Raw genomic sequence first — 26581 nt, forward strand, 5'->3', positions numbered from 1 at the left:
CCAGATTCTACTCACCTCACTAGCCATCCAACTTCATACTTCATGCTCTCTCGCTTGCTCTCTCTCTCTCTTTCTCTCTCTTTCTCTCTCTCTCTCTTTCTCTCTCTCTCTCTCTCTCTCTCTCTCTCTCTCTCTCTCTCTCTCTCTCTCTCTCCCCCTTCCTTCCTCCCTCCCCCTACTCACTTGCTCTTCCTCTCTCTGGATCTCCCTTGCTCTCAAAAGAAAGGAAAAGAGAGAGAGACAGAGACAGAGAGACAGAGAGACAAAGAGAAAGAAAGAAAGAAGAAAGAAAGAAAGAAAGAAAGAGAGAGAGAGAGAGAAAGAAAGAAAGAAAGAAAAGAAAATAGGGGAAATGAAAGTCATCATTAAACTGCAGTTCTAGTCATTGAAAGCTGACACAAGTCTCCATCACCTCAGGCTATGCTACCTTTAGCTCTTAGAGGTTGAAAGAGCAAAGACCTTCTCCCTGTTGGGACTGAAGCTATACTGTTGGCCAACTCAGAGTTGGCATCTGGGTCAGCACCCCTGGACAGGAAGAGCCACTCAGAGCTGCAGCCCATGGACTGATGAGGTCAGAGTACAGAAACACAGGCAAAGAGGAGAGAGAATTGCTGAAGATAAATTCAGGAACATTCTAAAGCACCCAGGGATTAGTGTTAAGATAGAGAGCCTTAGAATCAATTTTAGCATTTATTCTCTCTAACAAAATTCTTTTAAATTCAAAATTACAGTGGAAATCTTTAAACATCTTATAAAGTATATATAGGCATAAGGTATAAAAGAGAAACAAAGTCAAGTAAATAAATAAATAAACAAATAAATAAATAACAAGAATGAAAATGAACCAATTAGAAGTGGGCACTCCTGCCACAGGCCACACCTGCCAGAAAACCAAGTAGGATGCCAACAGACCTTCTCTGCTCTCTGTTTCCCCCAGATGAAATCCCTGTCTCATTCCTAGTACTGCCACAGAACACCAGCTGCAGCCTCCCTTTCACCCTGGGAAATTTTTCTGTGGATCCCATAGACCATCCTTTCCTAATGTTCCTCCCTCCACTGAATCCCAGCCCCCAACACCAGCAGGCATTCCCTATGAACACACCAGCTGAGCAGGCCAATGGAACAGGAAAACCAAAGCATCACATTCTCCATAAATCCAGAGAGTAAACAGAAGCCAAGGAACAAAGCATCCACCCAACAAAGATATACTCAGAAATCAGCACCTAGGCCTATAATTATCCCAAACTCAGATGCCTAGACACCGGCCTAAGAACATAATCACTAAGAGCCAGGGCACTGTGTCTCCACTAGAGCCAGGTCTCCTAATGCAACAGGTCCTGAATACTCCAGCAAAGCAGAAGCACAGACAAAGAAAGACCTTAAAACCAACTATACAGAAATGATAGAGGTATTCATGAGCAAATGAATAAATCCCTCAGAGAAATCCAGGAAAACACAAAGACACATTTAGAGGAAATGAATAAATCCCTTAAAGAAAACCAAGAAAATGCAAACAAACAGTTGAATAAAACTGTTCAAGACCTAGAATGGGAAACAGAAGCAATAAATAAATAAACAAACAAACTGAGGAAATTCAAAATTTAGACCTTTGAACAGGAACTACAGATGCAAGCTTACCCAACAGCACATAAGAAACAGAAGAGAAAAATCTCAGGCAATGAAGACATGATAGAAGAAATGGATACATCAAAGAAAATGTTAAATCTGAAAAATTCTTGACACAAAACATTCAGGAGATGTGGGACACTATGAAAAAACAAAATCTAAGAATAACATCAACAGAGGAGGGAGAATAATACCGGCTCAAAGGCTCAGGAAGTAGTTTCAATAAAATCACAAAAGAAAAACTTCCTAACCTAAAGGAGGAGATACCTATAAAGGTACAAGAAGTACAAAAAAACACCAAATAGATTGTTCAGAAAAGAAAGTTCCCCCCCCCCTTACAACACAATATTCAAAACACTAAACATACAGAGCAAAGGAAGAATGTTAAAAGCTGCAAAGGGAAAAGCCAAGTAAGATATAAAAGCAGACCTATTAGAATTACACCTCACTTCTCAATGGAGACTCTAACAGCCTGGACAGAGGTGCTGCAGACTCTATAGAGAACACATGCCAGCCGAGACTACTGTTTATCACCCTAGATGGGGAAAATAAGACACTTGATTATAAAGTCAAATTTAAAAGGTATCTACAGATCTAGTCCTTCAGAAGATGCTAGAAGGAACACTCCAAACCAAGAGAGTTAACCACACCCACAAAAACAGGAAATCAATAATCTCATGCCATCAAAAGGGAAGTATGCGCGCGCTCTCTCTCTCTCTCTCTCTCTCTCTCTCTCTCTCTCTCTCTCTCTCTCTCTCTCTCTCTCTCACACACACACACACACACACACACACACACACACACACACACACTACCACTACCACCACCACCACCATCACCAATCACAACAAAATGACAGGAATCAACTTTGGTCGTTGATATCTCTCGTTATCAATGGTCTTTTTTTTTTTTTTTGGTTTTTCGAAACAGGGATTCTCTGTGTAGCTTTGCGCCTTTCCTGGATCTCGCTCTCTAGACCAGGCTGGCCTCGAACTCACAGAGATCTGCCTGCCTCTGCCTCCCGAGTGCTGGGATTAAAGGCATGTGCCACCACTACCCGGCATCAGTGGTCTTAATTCCCCAACAAAAAGATATAAACTAACAGAATGGATGCAAAAAAACGAGATCTGCCCTTCTACTGCATCCAAGAACCACACCTCAATCTCAAGTGTCTTAGTTAGGGTTTCTATCATTGCAACCAAACTCCATGATCAAAAGCAAATGGGGAGGAAAGGTTTTATTTGGCTTACACTTCCACGTTGCTGTTCATCACTGAATGAAGTCAGGACAGGAACTCAAACAGAGCAGGAACCTGGAGGCAGAGGCTGATGTAGAGGCCATGGAGGGGTGCTCCATGTGACTTGCTTCCCATGGCTTGCTCAGCCTGCTTTCTTATAGAACCTAGGACCACCAGCTCAGAGATGGCATCACCCACCATGGGCTGGGCCCTTCCCTATGATCACTAATTTTAAAAATGCCTTATAGCTGGATCTCATAGAGCAATTTCCTCAACTGAGGCTCCTTCCTCTCTGGTGACTCTAGCTTGTGTCAAGTTGACACACAAAACCAGCCAGTATAACTAACCCCTTGTCAACTTGGCACACAAACACATCACTCTCAAGTCACAACCCTTCCTTTCTTATTCACCCCTGAGACTTCACATTAAAATCATATAATTTTGAAAGTCCCACAGTCTTTACAAATTCAGTCTTTAAAATTTTAGTCTTTTTAAAAACCCAATCTCTTTTAAAAGTTCAAGTCTTTCATGTATGGGCTCCTCTAAAAATCAAAATTAAATTAAAAACCTTCAAGAGGGAAGAACCAGGACTCTGTCACAATCTGAACCAAGCAAAACAAAACTCCAACAATATAAATAATTCAATGTCCAATTATCTGGGATTTACTCTCAGTCTTCTGGACTCCTCCAAAGGGTTTGGGTTACTTCTCCAGCTCTGCCCTCTGCAGCACACAGTTTCTCATCTAGGCTCTAGCTGGCTCTATTTCACTGCTGCTGCTGTTCTTGGTAGTCTTCCCATGGTACTGGCATCTCCAAAATGGTGGAGTCCCTTGCTGCAACTGAGCTGGACTTTCACCAATAGCCTCTCATAGACTTTCTTCATGGTACCAAGCCTCAACTTCTTTTCATGACCCTTCAGTCCTGGGCATTCAACTGCTACTGAGGCTGCACCTTCACCAATGGCCTCTCACAGTGCCAAGCCTCAGCTGCTCTCCATGACCCCTTCAGGCCTTTAAAACCAGTACCACCTAGGTGATGTTTACACATTACCAAGTCAGGCTGCCAGCATGAGGTACAACCTTGGCCACCTCTGGAACAGCAGCTTCTCTGTGCTCTCAGGAAACACTTCCCAGAAAATTTCACCTCAGTGATGCTGGTCTCTTTTTAAACCCTGCTAATTTCTTAGTGCCAGCTGATCAGCAACAAGTATCCCATTAAAGCAAAATTGTGCTTTAGTAGTTCTGGTAGCTTGCTAGTCACAGCTGATTCTTTAGCCCCAGCTAACCAGAACCACAGGATCTTAATTCAAAAACAGCAAATGACCCTGACCGGGTCTTTAAACTTCCCAACGAAACTTCACAAGCCAGGCCTCCATCTTCTGCACCACTCTAAACATTCTTATCTTCCAAGCTCCTGTAGAACATCCTACTGAGGTCTCAACACTTAATGACTTCTTTTCTAGCCCAAAGTTCCAAAGTCCTTCTGAAATCATCCCCCAAACATGGTCAGGTCTGTCGCAGCAATACATCACTACACTAATTATCAATTTGTCTTAGTTAGGGTTTCTATTGCTGCAACAAAACACCATGACCAAAAAAGCAAGTTGGTGAGGTAAGGGTTTGTTTGGCTTACACTTCCATATTGCTGTTCATCACTGAAGGAAGTCAGGACAGAAACCACCAGGCATGAGCTGGAGGCAGAAGCTGATACAGAGGCCATGGAGGGGTGCTGCTTACTGGCTGGCTCCCCATGGCTTGCTCAGCCTGCTTATAGAACCCAGGCCCACCAGCCCAGGGATGGCACCACCTATTGTGGGCTGGGCCCTCCTCCATTGATCACTAATTGAGAAAATTCCTTATAGCTGGATCTCATGGAGGCATTTCCTCGGCTGAGGCTCCTTCCTCTCTGATGATTCTAGCTTGTGTCAAGTTGACACACAAAACCAGCCACTACATGAAGGATAGATATTACTTCAGGTTAAAATATTGGAAAAAGATATTCTAAGCACTGGACCTAAAAAGGAAGCTGGTATAGTCATTTTAAAATGTAAGAAAAACAGATTTCAAAGCAAAACTAGTAAAAAGAGATGGGGAGGAACACTACATACTCACCCAAAGAAAAATCCAACACAATGACATTTCAATTCTTAACGTGTATGTTCCTTGCAAAAGAGCACCCACTTTTGTAAAAGAAATGCTACTAGTACATCTTAAATCACATATTTACCTTCACCCAGTGATAGTAGGTGACTTCACTACCCCACTCTTGATAATGAACATATTATCCAGACAAAACAGAACAGAGAAATACAGGAGCTAACAGATATTATAAACCAAAAGAACTTAAGAGATGCTTACAGAACATATCACCCAAAGACAACTGAACATACTTTCTTCTCAACACTTCATCCAGTACTTTCTCCGAAAATGATCACATACTCAGACACACAGCAAGTCTCAACATATACAAGAAAATTGAAATCTCTGAATCTTATCAGACCATCATGGACTAAAGCTGGATATCAACAACAACAGAAACTACAAAAGCTCACAAACTCATGGAAGTCATTATCTAATAAAAATCCCTGGTAACAAACACAAGTAACTTCCACTTGAGCTGATAGTCAAGGCAGCAGCCTAAGTGACTCCCAAAACAAATAGGCTATTGCTATTGCAACTTGGTTGACCCTCAGAGTTGAAGGTGAGTCTTCATTGCTGAAAAAAAATCACACACTTAGGCAACAGGACTCAGATGATCTGAGCTGTATCTAACCTGAAAGTATGTAGACGAATTTCTAAACAGTCTTATTAAATAAGAAACACAGGGCCAAATACAGAGGTAACAGCCAAAGAGATCAGAGAACTAGCGAAGAGCCATGATTACCTTATCTTACCACCTCACCGCCATCGCTTCCCCAGAGAGAGCTTCTTCCTGTCTAAGCTGTGTTTTTATTGCCTTTCTGTTCTGCTTTCTTATTGGCTCTAAGCCCAGCCACATGACTTCCTTGTCACTGCCTGTCTATACAGACCTCCAGGTCTCTATGGTTGGTACTGGGATTAAAGGCTCGTGTCACCATGCTTGGCTGTGTCCTTGACCACACAGAGACTCTGCCTGCCATGTGATCAGATTAAGGGTGTGGGCTACCACCACCAGACTTCTGCTTAATGGCTATTTGACCTCTGAGCTCCAAGCAACTTTATTTATTAACATACAAATAAAATATCACATTTCAACACAAATAAAATATCACTACAAACATCCCCTTTCTATTGTCTAGCTTCCAATGTACCAGAAAGTACTATACAAACTGTCAAGGGAGGGAAGCAAGCCATAGTCCTGACAAGATATGATGGCTGTGAACCACAGTGGCCAGCATGGAAAAACATGCCTAAAGGTGTAACAGTGGCACTCACATGTTGGTGGTAACCAAGGCTTGTCTAAACAGATATATGTCTGGCTCATCAGGAGGGAAATCATGGCTAGCCACCTACCCTAGATTAGTGAGTTCATGAATCTTAAAAGAAATCCTAACACTGCCACTTTACTATACACCAGCATAATTTCTAACTACATTCTAAAGCATATCCTTACATCTACATAGAAGTGTAGCTCTTACCCCTCATGAAGGAAACTTCTCTTTACACCAAATGGGGACCATCACAATAAAATACAACTGGAGATACAATGTGGAGATCTGGGGATCCTAGGAAGCCTGACCTCAATAGATATATCTACCACTCCTGCATTGTCTTAGTCATTGTTCTTTTGCTGTAATAAGATGCCATGACTAAGACAACTTATAAGTAAAAACAGTTACAACTTCAAAGGGTGAGCACATGATCATCATGGCGGGCAGGCATGGTGCTGGAAATAAAAAGGGGCTGAGGGCTTACATTTGCAAGCAGGAGTTGACATTCAAAAGAGCTTCTGTGATAGAAAATTAAACCAGTCATGTTTTTGTCAGTAGGTCAGTTATTCACTAATATAAGCCAAACTGTGGACTGCATTACAGGTTTAGCCTACTAACCACATAGTTACAGCTGAGAAATAATTGCTGGAGATATGACTTAGCAGTTAAGAGCACTGGTTGCTCACCCAGGAACAATTCCTAGCACCCACATGATGGCTCACAACTATAACTCCAGAGGATCTGACACCCTTTTCTGGACTCTATGGTAGTGCCAGGATGTGGTGCACAGATGTATGTAGGCAAAATACCCATACACATAAAATCAAAGAAGCAAAATCTTTTAAAAGAAAATATTGACATCCAAAACTTGTCTATTCAGGCATGTATAAATATTGGGGAAGGGCAGAATCCCCTATTTTATGTTTGAATGCTTCCTGTTTAAAATACCAGTTTTTGCAAATTAGGCTGCATCTTTCACTTCCACTCCAGAACTTGTAATCATAATTAACCCTTTTCTGCAGTTGATGGATTGCCAGAAATTTTTCTCTAAGGTAGAATGATCATAATTAAATTTCTCTTCTTGCAAAACCTAGCACTACGTGTCTTCTAATGCACTGCTTCATACTATGATTAATTATGAAACACTCTATTGAGGGGGATAAGGAGTCATTGTTCATTGGATACAGACTTGTAGTTTAGAGAAATAAAACAGTTCTGGAGATGGTAGCAAAACAATGTGAATGAACTTACTATTACTAAATTGTATGCTTAAAAATGTTAAAATGCTTAAGCTTATACTATGCCTCTTGTGTTTACATTTAAACTTTACATGGTGAATAACTTTATCAATGTCAAAGAAGGAAATAAGCAGTGTCTGTTGTATGCCAAGAATGACTTCATGGTCATGGCTGAGACTTGAGACAAGGCATTGTCTTCCAGGTTCCTGGTTTGTGGCTACCCAACAGATAATTTCAGTCATGCCACTTTTTCATTGTCCATGTGGCAGTCCTCCAGCAGAAAATTCATCTTCAATCAGGGCACAGCACCAGCCTTTCCAAAGCTCTCACCTCCTGCGCACGTCCAGCTCAAGTCGCCTTATCACTTCTTTTAGCCTCTTCATTGGTGGTAATTGTGGGAATTTCTCTCACAGCAATTGTTTGATCCTCTGGGGTTCATGCTATAACTAGGCTGAATCACAGGATTCTAGGTTGAAAAGCACTGTGACCTCCCCAACACCAGCAGAGCTGCTTACAAGACACATTCACAAATGCTGTAGGTGGCATTGCCCTTTAAATCTCTCTCTGAATTCCATCCCTTGGGAACAGTTCTCCTAAATAACGCCAGCTTAGAGTCTAAATTGAACAACTTTGTTAAGTTGGCTTCTGTTCTCCTTTGCTTTTGCTGAAGTAAAATAGGAAAGAGTGTTGTTCATTGGCTATCCGTATTTTCTTACAGTACTTTAAATGTTATATATTCTTTGAGGATTCCATACACTTGTATCATGGGTTGTGATCATATCTACCCCCTTACCCCTCATCCAACTTCTCCAAAACACTCCCCACCTCACCCTCCCAACTTCATATTCCCTTTACGTCTTTTCTCCTTGTATACCCACTGAGTCCAGTTATCGCTGCCGATATGTACGGATGTTAAGATCATTCATTGGTGCATAGACCACCTCCAAGAGGATACAATGACTGATAGAGGACAGAAAATTAGTTTTTGAAGGACACTGCTAATCATGAAATCAGATCTTCTCCATCTCTTTAAGAGCAAAATAACTCTTATTCTCAGAACCTTCCCTCACAATGTTGAACTTCTCTTCTTTAGATAAAATGTATACAATTTAAATTTTTTCTTCCAAAGTCCTTACATGTTTCCTGAATTAAAAAGAAAGAACACTCAGATTATTTTATTAATTCATCACATCATAGACCATGTTATCGTTGTTATCATATTATCATTATCAGGTTAAAGGGAAAATTTATACTCTGAATTTACACACAGGTATTCATTGTGCCTCAGAGTCACTCTTACTACATTTGTGGTCAATTTACCTTTGTTAGTCATTCTTCTTATTTATATTGATCTTAGTTATCCTGCTAGTCCAGATTTTACCTTCATAAACCATCTAGTTAATTCCGCCTAGCTAATACCAACTAATTATTCTGATCTTGAAAGAAGAGAGTGTTGTTGGTTACATCTATTAATCCCATAAACATGACAAGACTTTTTTTTTAAATAAAAAGTCTGGTGCATTTTAATACCTCAATTAAATATAGCAAGTAAAACACACTGTCAAAAATTACCCACCAAGATAGATGGTCTCAATATATGGTTCCCAGTATATCTTCTTGCTGCTCAGTGTTTTAAAACTGGGTTACTAAGCAAAGGCACTTTGACTTTGTATTACACCAAGATACTTCATAACTCTAATAGTACATCTATTTTATAATTTTTGATTTCCTTAAGTGGAAAAGGCAATGCAGGAGTCAAAACCCTCCATTATGCAAGGAGTGTGAAATGCACCCTATGGTTCCATCACCTTTCGAAGAGCCAGTCATGTGCATCCAGGAGTGGGAATACTATGCTGAGGCACACGGGCCCCGAAAAGGAACGCAAAGCATGTGATCATCACCACACTGACGATTTTAATAGTAGAAATACCTCAAAATTAGTGCTTTACAGCAAGCACACCCTGCAGCTCACAGCCTGCAGTTTATACATAATCTCTGATCTGTTCTGGGCTCCAAACATCCCCCTTTTAGGACTGCAAACCCTCACTGCCAAGCAAGACCAACCAGATTCCTAAGCAATGATGAATATGAGGAAAGGAGGGAAGAGAGCATCCATGCTATGGTAAACCTGTTCTGCCCAGTCCCCCAAGGTGATGAAATGTGTGACTGTCACAAGACTCAGTAATACTGTTATAATTGGGATGTACAGGGAATAGATGCCAGCTGCAGAAACAGTGTGTGCTTTGACAAGGAGTGTGTTGGAAGCAACTGCCAGCCTGTGCCCGCTGCCAACTCCACTCAGCTACAAATAGAAATGACGATGCACACTGGGCCACAGCCTTTGCAGTCTACTTCACCAACCACTGCCCCAGGACCAAGGAGGATCTGGAATTCTGAAGGGCTTATGACATTCTTCAAATCAGTGATGAACCACAGAGTTGTGCTATCCCCTGATACTCAGGACTCGCCTGCATTAGGATCAACAGAAAAACACGTTAAACTGAGCCTTCACATGCTTACCCCAGCCCTACTGAATCAAAATTCTTGAGGGCAAGACCTGGGAATCTGCATTTTCAAAAAACAATTCTACCCTGTCATTTCTTAAGTGCATAGGTTTGAGAGTTAACGGTCAAGAAAAACCAAATTAAAAAAAAATAATAAATCAAAGCACAAAGCAAGGTCAAGTAGGAGAAAACTAAATTTTGTTTCCTTTTGTTCCATAATAATTTGCCAGGTGTTTTATATGCACCATTATTTCAGCACAACCATATTGGATGGAAACATAATCAGTTGCTCAAGATGTGAAAAAAAATTTAAGAAAAAGAAGGTGTGGTGCGTATCTGTCTAGAGTGCTTTTCATTCCTCTGCTTTCATTCACTTTGCAATAACTGTGATGACATGAGGAACACTAAGAAGAATAAAAGTGACAGCAGTTCTTTAGATGGGCCAAACACAGTGCTAAAATTTTACACTCATTAATATACTTAATCTCCATAACAACACATACGATATTATACTTACAGTTTCACAGCCCATGAAGTCATGAGACATTTAGATTTCCTAAGAACAGAACGTAAATAAGTACTATGCCTAGCAACAAGGACAGCCCCAGTCTCTGGGTTCTGTAGCCCTTGGTGTGAGCCACTGGATCCACCTACAAGCAGCACCATCGTGGAAGGACTACGGTGGCCTCTTTCTCCTGATTACCAACATTGCCAAATGATGAAGCAAATGGACTACTCAGTGACCCTTTCATCATGGTGTCACCATTGTTCACTCTTCAAGGACCTTTATATTCTCAGGTTTTCCCATACATGGCTTCATGATAGGAATAAATGATAAATAAAACAAAACTGTAGTTCCTGCTCTTGAGGGTAAGTGTTGGTCTTTATCAGTCTATACGAGGTCACTACGCTCCATGACCAAAAGCTAATGATCTGAGATGACCCCATTTTCCTGTTGTCAACCCTTGGTAATAGAAACAGCCCGATTCTTATTGCCTCCAAAGGTCCTGTGGCTGAGATAAAGTGTAGCATCTGTTTCTAACAGTTTAGTAAAATATATTGACTATCTTAGTCTCTCAGTCTTTGCAAAGTTCTATGAATTTTTAGCAAATCCAGTTCTTTCATTGCTAATGGCACCTAACAGGCTCAGATGCCACATTTACAGAGGCCTGAGGTCACTCAGTCAGGAATATACAGTTGTAAAATGAAAAAGCCAGTGTGACCTGACTTTCACAAAAACAGAATTTTTTCATGCAACAACTGAAAGTCTACAGGATTTTCTACCTATATTTACATTCAGGGAGCCCAATGGAGACTGTACAGAACTCACTTAGGGTTCTGGTTTTTTGAGTTTTGTGGGGTTTTTTTTTTTTGCATTCTTTAATCAGCCTTATATTCTTAGACACTCTTCCAACACTGCAACAGGATGGTTTCCAGTAGCTAAAATCCCCACCTCCTCCTCTACTTGTTGGTGCAAATGAAAGATAGATCTCATTTTCAGATATCTTCACCAGAATTCCAGGTTTAGGTCTCATGAGACTTGTCTAGGAGCCAGCATGAAGCAATTTAAGTGTTTGGGCTATAAAAATAGGCCCTTATGAGAAGAGTTTGAGACCCAAAGTGCCTAACTGAAAAGAAGTTAGCTAGAGATGCTTCCCTAAAGGAAAAACATGGTGCTGCTAGCAGAGGCTATTCAAGCAAAAGAAAGTGTATATAAATTCTCGTAACTGGGACTTTAAAACAACACTAAAATCAAGAACAGTAATCCCTAATGTAGCCTCACCCCTAGCTGAGGAGCGATGGGCAGCATTGTCTTTTTCAGGCAAGTCTCCACATTCCCTTCTGAAAGTGCATGAACAGGAACGACACCATCAGCTCTCTAGAACATCCCGGGCTCCCTGTGAATACTGACACAGTGCAGAATGGCCACAGATGGCCACCCAGAGACAACCATACGACTGCATAGACTTCTGCAGAGAGCAATATGAGCTGGGAAGTGCAGCCCAAGTCTCCACTCGAGTGTTGTCCTGGAATCTCACAGGACTAGTGCTGCTGCCAGAGGGCTTCCTGAGGAGGAAGGAGGCTGAGGAGGTGTCTGCAGCTGAAAGACCCCTCCCCTTCCAGAACAAAGACGTTGAGACCTAGATGGTATGTGAGCGGCTATCTGTATCTCTCCTCTGCACAGACTGCTATGTGGTCAAACATGTTCCCTCCCAGTCTCTATGATATTCTACTTACTTTCTGTTTCTATACCCCCCTGCACTTTATAGGTTAATGGAGTTTCTGCCCTGTGTAAAGCCATGAAAAGTACAATGTTTTTTTTATAACTAAGCCCCCTCCCCACCCCATCCCAAATGCACAGTCCAGGCAGCATTCTTTGCAATCATGCTCTTGACAGTGTATGCTGCAGCAGTCAACACAGCTTGGAAATAAGGGAGGGTCAGTCTGTTCCTGGATTCACAGTTAGAGCTCACATTATCAAAGTGGAAGCAAACACTGAAAAGAATAGATGTCCTTTTAAATGTGTGTCTTTGGGTGATCCCAAAAGCATACATTTTTAACATGCATATAAAATTAATAACCAGACACCTCCTCACAAGCTTAAGAGTTAACTTTTCTGTGACATCAAATATCTTTTCAATATTTGAGACACTATGAATAAATTTTCTTGTCTCCTCTATTATTTCTGGTACTGATCACTCAAGCAGCTAATGGCCCCAAACTATCTCTATTGTAACATTCTGTTCCCTTCAGCTTTTTCTTTAATTCATTTTTTTTTTAAGAAATCTATTGACAGCTTAAATTTACAGTCTACCTGGCATGTTTACTTGGGTAGAATCATGATTTCTGCATTTGTCTTCATTTTATTCAGTAAATGAAATGCAGTGTGATTCTTTTTTTAATCTTGGCCACTTGTACAATGTCCTGTTGAATAAGTCAAAATATTAAGAAAATGTTAAAATTATTTTACACTCAATGATAAGAAAAAAATAATCTACTATTTTCAATCAGCTTTTTAAACAAAGTAAAACTTGGTCAAGATATTTCTGTCTTTAATGTCCATATGCATAAAATGACTGTTATAAAGCTAGGAAAGTTAACTTTTTGTTTTAAATTTAAGTCAGGTGGATAACGTTTGAGTTCACATATTTACGTGAGGTTACCAGAGTCATAACTGCAGGTTTAAACTACAGCAACAGAATTCTTTGTAATAAGCCCTTCACTCATTATAGTTACAATAGGTAGATGCAATAAAATTTTCATCCAAAAACAAAGTAAGCTATCATTTTATTTATCCTTTAGAACTTCAGGACATTCCTTGGATATGCCGTTATGTTAGATTTATTCCAAGGAATAAAATGCAAAATAATGACCCATATAATTTGCTTCTGGAGTACTGATGTGACTCACAAAGCATTTCCACGTTAATTGGAGTCTGCTTGTTCAGCATTTTATGCCAGTCTTGCCTTCTCAGAGTTCATTGCATTGTTGTGCAGGTTTTCAGAACATTGTTAAAATTGTGCAAGTCAAGCCTTGTACAACAATGATGAAGAGCATAGGAAAAAGCACATGTTGCTAGCATTAGGTTGCACCATTGTTCATTGTATACCTATGATGTCATGTCAATTAAGTCATTTTTAAAACAAGAAAAATTTTCTTGAAGTGAAATAGTTGTTATGCTTAACTGGCACGGTGTGTTCTGAACATGAAGCTCAAAATGAGCAATTTCGCTTGATAGCTAAAAAGACAAAATCTTTTTCACCCATTACAAAGGGATCCTTGGTTGCTAGCATAGGGAGAAGCTTCATGAAATCTAGCAGCTTTGAAGGAGGACCGTTATATATTCCATTGTATTGGTTTTCAAGGGTCATCTGAGAAATTTTTCTATTTTCGTTAGTTATCTGTTTCATGTTGCTTCTAGGTATTTTGCTTGCTTGCATCTGCTTCTGTAGTGCACCGTTTGCATCATGGTCCCCTGGAACTGGAGCTACAGACAGTTAATAACCACCATGTGAGTCCTGAAAGTTGAATCTGGGTCTTTGGGAAGAGTGTCCAGTGCTCTGAACTGCTGAGCCAGCTCTCCAACCCCATGTCTTTTTAAAAACAGATACTTTTACTAATTCTTTGCAAATTTCATCTGATGTGTTAGTCATATACACCTGGACCCCTTCTTCCTTCTTTTAACTCATCTCAGCTCCACCCCACCTCCCTACCCCCATAACTTCATGTGCTTTCAATAATAATAATAATAATAATAAGCCACCAACTCTAAATGTGCTGTCCAAATATTCTGTGTGTGGAACCATTTGCTGAAATTTGGTTGACTGCCTTAGTTAGGGTTTCTGTTGCTTTAAAGAAACACCATGACCATGACACAATTTTTATAAAGGAAAACATTTCATTGGGGCTGGCTTACAGTCTCAAAGGTTTAGTCCATTATTGTCAGGGCAAGAAGTATGATAGCATGCAGGTAGACATGGTGCTGGAGAAGGAGCTGATAGTTCTACATTTTGAACTTCAGGCAACAGGAGACTGTGTACCACACTGAATGTAGCTTCAGCATATGAGACCACAGTGACACATTTCCTCCAAAAAGGCCATGCCTACTCCAACAAGTCACACCTCCTAAAAGTGCCATTCCTTATGGGCCAAATATTCAAACACATGAGTCTATGGGGGCCACACCTCTTCAAACCACCACAGTTGACCTAACAGAAGTCACATCTGTAAATAGAAGTTTTTGTCCTGCCAGCAATTCCCAAATACCTAGCTGCCACTTCTCAAATTATCACACAGAGGCTTATAATAATTATAAATATTTTGCCAGTGGCTCAGGCTTATTACTAACTAGCTAGTGCATTTAAATTAGCCCATTCCTATTAATCTATTTATTGCTACCAGTCCTCTAGCATCCTCTTTCTTGGACAGCTCATGGCATCTGTCCTGACTCCTCCCTTCTTCTCCCTGTATCTCTGTTTGGCTTTCCTGCTCATCCTTTTTCTGCCTGGCTATAGGCCAAATAAGCTTTTGTTATCAAACAATGAGATCAATATACATTCATAGCATACACAAGGATCCTCTCATAGCATTTCCCCCTTTCTGTCTAATCAAAAAAAAAGGTTTTAACTGCAACATAGTAAAATTACAAGTAACAAAATAGTTATCAAGTAAGAATTACAGTTGCAATATCTAGTCTATTTGTATTTGACAAAATCAGAGAAAACATTTAATTGCCTGTCTTATCTTGATGAGTCTAAAGTTTTATATCTACTTTATCTTTTATCATATATAAAGAAAATTATAACTATGACTATCTAGTCTTTAACACAATCAAAGATTTCAGAAGGATGAAATGTTACCTAATAACAAGGATGCCAGACTGTCTGGACAGTCAACCAAAGTTTCTCTGTAACATTGAGGCACCCATCTTTGGCCTACAGGCCTAGAATATCTGACAGACCTTTTTTAGAAGCAGGAAAATTTGAAGGACTGTCCTACCCTGTCTTGGTAAAGCTTGGTAGATGCTTTTCTTTGTGACGTGCTTGTCCAGATTGGACAGCGTACTTATTGTCAGCAGTCCAGGTAAGGGCAGTTGTTTTTGGTTTTTTTTTGTTGTTGTTATTGTTGTTGTTGTTGTTTTCCCAATAGACCAGTTTTACCAAAAGGAAAACAAATTCCATATGGAGTATCTTCAGTGCCTATCATCCTCTTGGGAGTGTATCAATGCTTTCAGGAGCAGATGTGTCTAATGTCAAAAGAATTTTAACTTTTTAAAACATTTTAAATGCTATATTCTCTAGGTCTTTAAAGTGTTTGAAGATTGCCTATCTATTTGGAATAAATCTCTGCACACCTAGAAAACCTAACTAACATGACTATAGGTTTGACTATTATAGATTACAGATGAATAGCTATTAATTTGTATTTTTAATTATACATTACATTGTAGCTAGAGTTTTCCTGCCTGGCCCACAGTCAGGACAAATCTTTGTCTCCCGCCAGTCCCACAGCCACTCAGACCCAACCAAGTAAACACGAAGAATTATATTGCTTAAAAACTGTATGGCCATGGCAGGCTTCTTGCTAACTGTTCTTATAGCTTAAATTAATCCATTTCCATAAATCTATGCCTTGCCATGTGGCTTGTGGCTGACCAGCATCTTCACATGCTGCTTGTCATGGCAGCGGCTGGCAGTGACTCCTTCTGCCTTCCTGTTCTTTCTTTTCTCCTCTCTGTTAGTCCCGCCTATACTTCCTGCCTAGCCACTGGCCAATCAGTGTTTTATTTATTGACCAATCAGAGCAACACATTTGCCATAGAGAACATCCCACAGCATTACATTCTTAAATGAGCTGCATAAACATAATACCTTAAAGAAGAGTAGAAATATACATACAGTACAACAAAATTTATTTTAAATTTGTATTAAAAAACTAAAATCCATACCAATGTAAAATATGTAAATTTTTGGATTCAAGTAGATTCAATAATCTACCCTATTTTCCATCATTTCTATATCATATCCCCTTTCTTCTTTAGAAAGAGATTGGCTATGACCAATAACAATTTAAAACCAAACCCCTTTAAAGTAAAACAAACATTCATAAACAATATTTGGGGAATTTGGGCATATTTTTCTAGAATACTTCCTACCAATTGGGGGCACTGGAAATCTTATGGGGATCCTGAGAAAATTTAGAGTTATGATCCAAGTCCTTACAGGAGTATTTTGTGTGCCTAGTCCATCTCAGCCAGAAGCCTTGAAGCTGTTTTGGATGTAGAACTCAGAGGAAACTTTAAAAGATGTGTATTGAAATGTTAGATCTGTTTTTACTGGTGTCTGGTCCCCTTGTTCTGAAAATATATAAACTTTTAAAGGTAACATATATATCTGTATTAATATAAATATAAATTGTGTATTGTACACAAGCCAGCCAAAGATAATCTCTTATTTTATGTTTGATAAGGTAAGATATGTCACATATCTTATAGTTACTTTAGGTTTATTTTCCCATGTCTGTAGTCAAGAGTTCCAGGGAGTCTTCCTCAATCAACCCTGATTTTTCTTAACCCAGAATGAATCCACAGCCTCTCACCTTCTGTGGAAACAAAAGCAGAACCTCCTTCCCAAAGCAACACATACCCAGACTCAAAATTTGAAGTCAAAATACTTATAAAATATAAAGGTTGGTTTAACCTAGTAGTCCCCACAATCAAATGTCTCTCAGCAGTTAGCTCATTAACAGTCAAAAAATCCAATAAAATACAACATACAGCCGAGCGGCAGTGGTGCATGCCTTTAATTGAGAGGCAGAGCCAGGTAGATCTCTGTTAGTTCGAGGCCAGCCTGGTCTATAGAGCGAGATCCAGGACAGGCACCAAAACTACACTGAGAAACCCTGTCTCAAAAAAACAAACAAACAAAATACATAATGTAGACTCTCTGTGTATTTTCCATTCCTCACATGGCTCATTTTTTTATATTACTTTTCTCCTCTTTCTAAGGACTTTATTTTATTATTTTCAATCTATATTTTTAATTTAAGGCTGTATATATTCTTTCTCTTTTCTCTCTCAAGCCTACATACATCTTTTAAATACACTGTGACTTATTTAGAGAATTTTCTGTCTAAATCTGTTTTTAGAGTGTATCTTTAACTTTTTTGGTCTGTATGAGCAAAAACTAAATCCACCATGCAATGTGCTGCATGACTTGGAGACACCTCTGTGTACTGCAGCAGGAATGCCCCATGCTGGAGCTCAAGCACCCATGTCATGGCCAGGGAAAGAGATATGACCTACGAAGCCGCTCATGGCTTTGTTTTTGTGTATCTATAACCCTTTCTTTTAAGCTTTTTCAGGCTTTTTGTGAATTATGTGCCCTATGTTGGGTGCCATGTATAGCAAGATAAGCAAATCCGGGATCAAATCAGGTATATTAACAGGTGAAATCAATGAAATACATTCATGGCACAGAACAAGGTTAACATTGCTGCTGATCCAATTGTCACTGCCCTGCTGTTCAGCCAAGGAAGATGCCAACCCAACTGCAAGCCGAGCTTCTCTGTCACTCACTGCTCACTCCAATCAGCCCAAGGAAGAGCACAACCAACCCTTCCTCCATGGGTTCTTAAGGGGTCACGTATCTTCAGAGAAGACAATGCCCATTGGGCAAAACTGCTCAATTCAATTGGTCATTGGACTTAATGGCAGAATTCCCACAACACACATCCTTAAAGAAAGCTGACTCTCTCTCTGCCAACAACCGGCAGCTCTCCATAGCTCCTCAGTTAGAACTCCCTCCTAGCACATGCTAAAATGTTAACTGGCCTGATTGTGTGCAGGTGTCCACAACTGTTGTGAGTTCATGAATGTAGAAATCCTTGAGCTTTTGTGGAAGATATATGACATAGATGTCTAATTTGTGTCTGTCACTTCTCTACGGTATGACCAGTAGTGAATTTCTGAGTTAACTGCCCTTCATTACACAAAGAAATTTCTTTGATAAGATCTAAGAGCAACACTAACCTCTGGGTATAGAAATATAAATTTGAAGGAAGTTTGATAACATGTCCATTTGTGAAAATAATAGTAGTAGGTGCACCCTTGGGGCCTATGGACCCCCAGTCATATTTATAGTACTGGGCATGTTTCTACCAGTTTAATCAGCCTTAAATGCAATCAGAAAGTAATTGGTTACCCCCATCACATTGGTGCTACTGTTGCACCCATGGGTATATCTCACTATGCTACTCATTATTGATGATCATAGGGATCATAGTTGGGTAAGAGTGTTGATGACTTCTTTTTCCCCCAGCAATCTGAGAGGTCATTGATTAAAGCTATGAATGTAAAGCCTATTGTATAGGTTTGAGATCTCATGATGTTCAACATGCCAGAGCTGTGGGATACCTGCCAAGCAGAGCTGCACAGAGGAAGGAGAACTAGCCCCAAAGATGTAAGTATGTTACAGGAAGCAAAGACAGAAGGGTGGAACCTTCTCAGCTCTCTGACATCAGACATGGATTTGAGGTTTGCCCTTCTGGATTTCAGTCTTATTCTAGTCTAGTATTTCCTTATTATGTCCAGATTCTTGCCTTTTTGAATGGTAATATATATTATATTCCATTATATGTTGGAAGCATACAATTTGCTTTTTTGATTTTACAGAGGATTACAGTTAAGAGGTTGCCTTGAGTCTCAGAAGAGATTTTGAACATTGTACTTTCAAACAGTTTGGAGACTGAAAGACAATGAGGACATTTGGTGTTGGGTTAAATCCTTTTAGTATTATGATATGGCCCAGGTCTGGGGCAAAGAAATAGAAGGTAGTGGTTTGAATGAGACGTCCCCCATAAATCTTGAGCATTTAAATACTAGGTCTCAAGTAGGTGGCTGTTTGTGGAGGATTAGGCACAATCCTTGCTGGATGAAAGGTATTATTAGGGATAGGCTTTGAAGTTTAAAAAGACTAGTGACATTCCCAGTGTGCTCTATGGTCTCCTATCTGCAATTGAAGATGTGAGCTATCAGTCATTTCTGCTGCAATGCCTTTACTCTGCCATCAGAGACTCTAACTCTCTAGAACTGTGAGCCCAATTAAATAATTCCTTTTATAAGTTACTTTGGCTATGGTGTTTTATCAGAGCAATAAAAAAGTAACTAATGGTCACAGTTTAAATAAGTTTATTCTACTTGGGGTAATAATGCTTCCCCCAAGAACCAAAACTATGTAACAAAATCTTATTACCAGGCGTAAGAAACCTCCATTTAAGCTATTGAGCAGGAGAGTCCAAGAGACCCAGGTATTTCAGACACAGGATTTGGAAGAGCAGAGCTAGATCGGGCCCCAAAGCCTCCTCTCTGAGGACTAGCTTTGACAATACTGGAAGTAATATTCAAGTCGCCAAGGAAGGGAAACAACCAATATTTCTAGCCAGCTGTGATGCCTATGAACTACAATAATGATAAGCATGTCAAGATATCCTAGAATTGCAATAGTGGCACTCATATCTTGGTGGTAACCAACATCTATCTGATAGCACGAAAGATCTACCGAACAGGAATGAAATCATGCCTGGTACTTGAAAACCCAGTCAAGCCAATCACCTATGGCTAATGAAATCATGTATCTCAGTGGAGGTACTGCCACTTTCCTAAACTAGTTTAATTCCTAACTGCATTCTAAATACTTATTCTTATACCCAGGTCATTGTAGCTCTCAGCTCTCTTTAGAGAAACTTCTTTTGCAGCAGACAGTGACTACTTCAGAAAATCATATCAAGTCAAAATGCATAAGCCACCATACATTTGGTTCCATTTTCTATGCATGCATCCTCTTATCATGAAAAGTTTAAAAGAAAATTAACAATATTGTCATAATAGAAACTATTAATACTATATTAAAATGGAAAGAATCAGAAAAAAAATGTAACACAACCAATGTTACCAGAGTTGATGGACTTTTACTTTTTCCTTCTTGGGTTTCTAGTAATGACTATTAGAATTTGAAACTTAAAAATACAGGAAAGTCTTTAGAATAATAAACTAATGGGTAACTAGAAGTCTAATAATAAAAAGTAAGAGTACTGACCTCCAATTTAATGTTTAATAGAAAGAAACGTTTCATCTATTACACAATAAAATTGAGTGCATCTTATCACAAAATATAGCAAATGAAACCTCATTATTTTATGGGATTCATAGTTTAGTGGCACTAAGAGCAAATCAATTTCACGAAGAAGACATTAAACTTGTTTTAAAGAAAAACAATTGTCAAATGCTAACACATCAACTTTTCTATTTATTCCATTCCCGTAAAAATATGTTACAAAGAATAATCATTCCCTTATACAATTTCAAAGTACAATTTTTCTTTCTTATACTAATTGTATATAGTATTAAGTGAGTGCTTGGAATTTTAAATTTGATTTATCAAGTACCTATCATGTACTTTAGCTGAATGTATCCCACGTAGGTTCTTGATCAGAATACAAAAAGGGAGAGATGTAAAACAAAACAGCTTGAAATAAAAATTAATCACAAATGTCTTCCCTCTGTAACTGTCACCTGGTTAGACAAATTCATAAAGTGGGTTTGGAGTCAAGTGATCCTGGCTGCCTCCTTTCCCCTCACTTGTCTCCAGGTAAACATGTCAACTGTCATAAAGTGGAGCATTTTGATGTCCTTACCTTAGCTCTTAAACATTTCCAGACTTGGTCTCCTGCCCTGTTTATGAATCTGCATAAGGTCACTTAAACCAGCTTTGCCACTAAAAACCTTCTTAAACGTCCTCCTCACGGGTTCCCTTCTTTAAAATAGTAACAGCACCATCTCAGGACTACGGCGAGTGCTGTTACCCCACACTTGGTGCATGTACACCCTCTAAATTCCCCCTCCTGTCATTTATATCTCCAGTGATGAAGTCATGCCATTACTAGGTAAATTTGTGAGAAATCAGACTTCTCCAGAAAATGTCCAGCTTTTCTATTTTAGTCTTTTTTTCCCCAACCCCGTGCCTTGCTCTTTGTGCTGTGCCAGATTTGTCAAGGGAGAGTGCCACATGTAATAGGGACTTAGGATGGAAACTTTAGAAAATCAGACGAAGCACGGAGAGAGCATCAGTATGTCGCTGTCTGTTCTTCTGGGTCCCTAGAATGCTCCCTTCTCCCTTTTCTCCCTTCCCACATCTGGGTTCCATTCAAGATGCTGAGGGAGGAGTCAATGGCCCATCCTCTTGGCTCTGCATCAAAGTCCATCATATGACAGATTCAGAATCATCTCCAAATCACTTTCAAATGTGAACCCATCTGTCCCACACTCATTCAATGCTCAGTAATGGCCTGGTAACCATAGTAAAAGTCCTCCTGGAAGTAAGATGTGTGAGAGCTACACAGAACTCACGAGCCTGGAGCAAGTCTGAAATGCGCAGACATTCTGAGGACTGGTAGGTGCCACGGAGAATCCTCCGGAAGACCCAAATTCTGCACTTTGGGAAGGTCTCCCTGGCTGCATCTTCTATGGAAATCCTTTGCCTTTTCAGTATTCACTGGACTACAGATGAAGTCGTAACTTAAATAAACCCCAATGGGGCTTCTCAGGCCTCACTGTCACCTCCACATGAAAAGAATGAAGTCTTAAAAAAAATGTTTTGAGTCTTGAACAAATAAGCCTTAGCTCAGGAATCTCATTGCTGAGTGAATTTTTATTTAAAAAAAAATGATAAATATGTAGAGAAGCTGCTTCTTGCAGTTGCCAATTGACACAGAGACCTTCAACTTGCCAATATGCTGAGAAGAATGGACTGTGGACTGCTCACCCCTAAATGGCATGGACATATTACACCCTCCTGAGGAGGCACAGGTCACTTCCAGGATGAGGGGGCAGAAAGATTTTAAGAGTCAGCGGTGGTAGATAATTGTCTTTTCTGTACTCAATGGGGCTATTGCACATATGAATTCTCAGTAAAACTGACAGCATGCACAAGATTTGCTCAAGTTCAAGCCAGAAAAAAAAATCCCACCATGGAGGGGGTTAAAGTGGACACAAAGTCCCACAACTAGCTGAAGCGCTATCCGCAGTTGATAGCTGCTGGGAGATGGAGAGTCAGGTTTTTTATCTTTTTTTTATTAAGAGATTTTCTATTCCTTTTACATACCAACCACAGATTCCCCCATCCTTCCTCCTCCCTACCCCCAGCCTTTCCCCTCAACCCACCCCCCATTCCCACCTCCTCCAAGGTAAGGTCTCCCATGGGGAGTCAGCAGAGCCTGGTACATTCACTTGAGGCAGGTCCAAGCCCCTCCCCTGCACCAAGGCTGAGCAAAGTGTCTCACCACAGACAATGGGCTCCAAAAAGCCAGCTCATGCACTAGAGTCAGTCTTCTTTAATGATGTGAACTCTGGTAGGTTGACCGATCACACCACAGGGCAGGCATCACACTCAGGAGTGGTCAGCAACACAGAATAGACTCAATGGAAGGGGAGAGGCAATTCAAACAGGATGGGTGTGGAGGAGAGGGCGGACAAAGTGGATACTGGAGGAGTAGGGGGCTGAATATGATCAAAATACATTATATTTTCAGAGAATTAATAAAATATTATCTTATAAACTGAAAAAATTCCTTCATGAAAATCCAAGAGTTTAAGATAAGGTTTGTTTCTATTCTTCTTTAGCAATACCACCATGACTACACACACACACACACACACACACACACACACACACACACACACACACATGTGCACACCATATTTTTCTTTTAACTTAAGAACCATTAAGACTGTAAGCCATGTATCTAACCTAATATCCCCCGAATGCCCTTAATTAGGTGAAAGATTCACTAAGCGTGTGCCTATCAGAGACTGGGTGCAGAAATCTCTCACATTCTGTGGTATTATGGATCTACCAGGTAACAGAAGCTAAGATTCCTGTATCACACCATGGAATAAACAAAAATACCCATCACACTTCTGATAGGCTAATAATCAACATCTATTGACTTAGACCATTGAAATTTAGAGGCTAATTTCTTACTGTGTTTAATGGTCCCCAAGTTTATATAATCAAGTACTCAAAACCATTCTAAAAATATTGGATTTTCTTGTCATAATGTATACAATTGTTCTCATTTATGTAAGGCTCAATAGACAGTAACTGGTATGCTACTTTGTTCATGTAGCATTCATTAATGCACAGAATGAAGAAATAATCATAACTCAGCTTGCCAAGAAATGCAAAATCATTCATTGTTCATGTTTTCTATTGATGAAATAAAATGACATCATAAAAGGTACTTCTAATATTCATTTAAAACTTACTAGTTACAATGAGCATAAACTATATATGAAACAAAAAGTTACATGGAAATATTCAAAATTTTCTCAGAATGTAAAGATTAAATATAATGATTTTTAAATACCAAGGATTGCCACAAGCCTGCATTTTTAGCTTTTGCATTATTGATCATTTAAGGCCTAGGTGTACAACATTCTGTGTATGTGCTATACATTTATTGTATATACAGATAGATTTGAAATTAAAATAAAGAACTCCAGATTAGGTCTTAAATACAGAACATAACAATACTGATATTGCCTATCTATAATATTACAGAGTGACAGAAACTATGATTTTTGCCTTTAATTATTCTCCATAACTCATTAGCAAATTAGCAAACAACTCTCTAATATTGTCCAATTTTGTTATAGTTTATGCAAATGAATGTTTGTATCTGATGTATGCATAAAGAATTACCTAAAATTTACACCTTTGAGTATCTGAAAAGTAGTTAACCCTGGAGAATTTGATACAAAGAAAGGTTAAAAGGAGCAAAGCTTTATTTTCTCCTTGCACAATGATACATTGTACAATCTTTGTAACTGTGTGAATGATTCACTCTTGTAAATGTTTTTAATAGAATAAATTGTCAGAGCTGACTGATGGAATCTGGAATGGCTTCATTTATATTTTGTGCCTAGAACAATGCCCTGCCCAAGGTAGGCTCTCAGTAAACAGTTGTTAAGTGAATAAATCAAGTCATCACATTCAGAAAGTGCCCGTACATGAAAGGAGGGAAGCATTAGTGTTGTTTGATTTCACCACAGAGAGATCTGCGTTGTGATAGAGCTGACAGATGACATTTGCTTTCCAGGGACACATCATAAAAAGACTCTGTTCGTATTGTTCTTGAAAAGCTAATAATAAAATTAAATTAGCTATTACAAAAATAGGTTTAATTATATATTTAATCATTGGTAGGAGGGTTTTTTTTTTTCTTTAGAAAAACACTAAAGCCCTTACGGTTTTAAAATGGAGATTATGTAGTTCTATTTAGTTTGGAGCACCAAAGTTTTGAATGTACCATTTTCTTTTTCTTGGTGTCTTTCAAATAAAATTTCAGAGAGAAGATAGTTTGCCATTAAATAAAAGGGACTTCTAAAAATACCATCTCTGTGATGAGCTGGGTCTTATGTCAGACTAGAAATATAAGCTGATTAAATCCATAATGATCACAGAAAGAAAGGCAGATTCTAGACATATTAGGTAGAATTGTACTCAAGATAAAAAGCAAATCATGGGAAAGATTTAGCAACCTCAAAACCAGCTAGAGGAGCCCTGAAGCTGGCATCAGGAATGCCCATCCCTTGATGGTGGGACTGAAAGAGAGGACATGCCAGTATCAGGCTCTACCAGTCTTGACTTTGACCAAAAGTCCTTCCAGGAAAGAAATAACAGTGGAAAACAGATTACCTAAATTTAAATGTCCATTTTAGAGCTACTTAAAAATGTGTTCACATCCGTAAACTAAATATTATACTGAAAAAAAATGTCTACTTTGAGAAAGACAATATGGAAGGGATATGAAGGTGAGTCACAGAATAGAAGAAAATAATACCAAAAAGCTCACTTTTTGTTGTTCAAAATGTCCTTTTTTTTCATTTATTTTACTTTTGAGACTTTCATACATGAGTACTATATTTATATCCTCTCCACTCCTCTTTCTCTCTTGTCCACGTCTTTCCTCATCACCTCCACTCCTTTCCCAATTCATTACCTCTTCTGAAATTAATATTGTTACACACACACACACACACACACACACACACACACACACGTATACGTATACGTATATATAAATAGATAAATAGAGCTTTCTGATTTCATTCCCTGTTTCTCATATGAATATGTGTTTGGGGTTGAGCACTTGTAATTGAACTAATTCATAAAGAGAAAAAAAGAACAGATTAAAGACAGTTATCCAAATGACTCCTAACAGAGTGGGCAAGAGAAGAGCTGGAGGTATAACTCAGTGGTAGAGCACATGCCTCACATTCTCCTGGTTCTCATTCCAACCTCAGCACAATCACAGAAGGAAAAAAAAGGTAGGAGAATCTGACTGTACTGGACAACTCATCAAAGAGACACACATAGGAACTGACATGCATATGAAAATACACACAACCTACATTTCATTCGCGAACTGAAAAACAAGCACTAGTACACACACGTTAGTTCGGTTAAAATGAAACCCTAATAACATTTAGTACTGGAAAAAGTTTGACAAAGATTCCAAACAGGAGCTCCCAGCTGTTGTTGACAGGAATGGGTAATGAAACAGCTAGCCTGGAAAGGTTTGGCAGTTCCCTACACATCTGAACAGACCTTTCCCATAATACAGTATTGATGTTACTCAGTTATTAACCAATGGTGATGAAATTTCATCTTCACACAAAAACTTGAAGACTGGTATTAAGTAGGTTTGCTTGCAAAATTTCTAAGAGTTGGAAGCAACTATATGTCCCTCATTACGTAATTATACTGGTCACTGGAGAAACAGAGATAGAGCTAGAGATAGAATTAGAGATGGAGGATCTGCCGATGAAAAGACACAGAGGAACTTAAATGTGTATGACTAACTAGCAACTGAGAAAACTTTATGTGGTGCCATTCTGACTGTATGATATTGTGTACAGGGAAACCTATGAAGACAGCAAAAAGAATTGTCAGGAGTAGGAAGGAGAGGTGAAGAGGTGAGAAACAGGACAAAGGACAGTGAAACTTCT

Source organism: Peromyscus leucopus, chromosome 13, assembly GCF_004664715.2.
Source record: "Peromyscus leucopus breed LL Stock chromosome 13, UCI_PerLeu_2.1, whole genome shotgun sequence".
NCBI lineage: Eukaryota > Metazoa > Chordata > Mammalia > Rodentia > Cricetidae > Peromyscus > Peromyscus leucopus.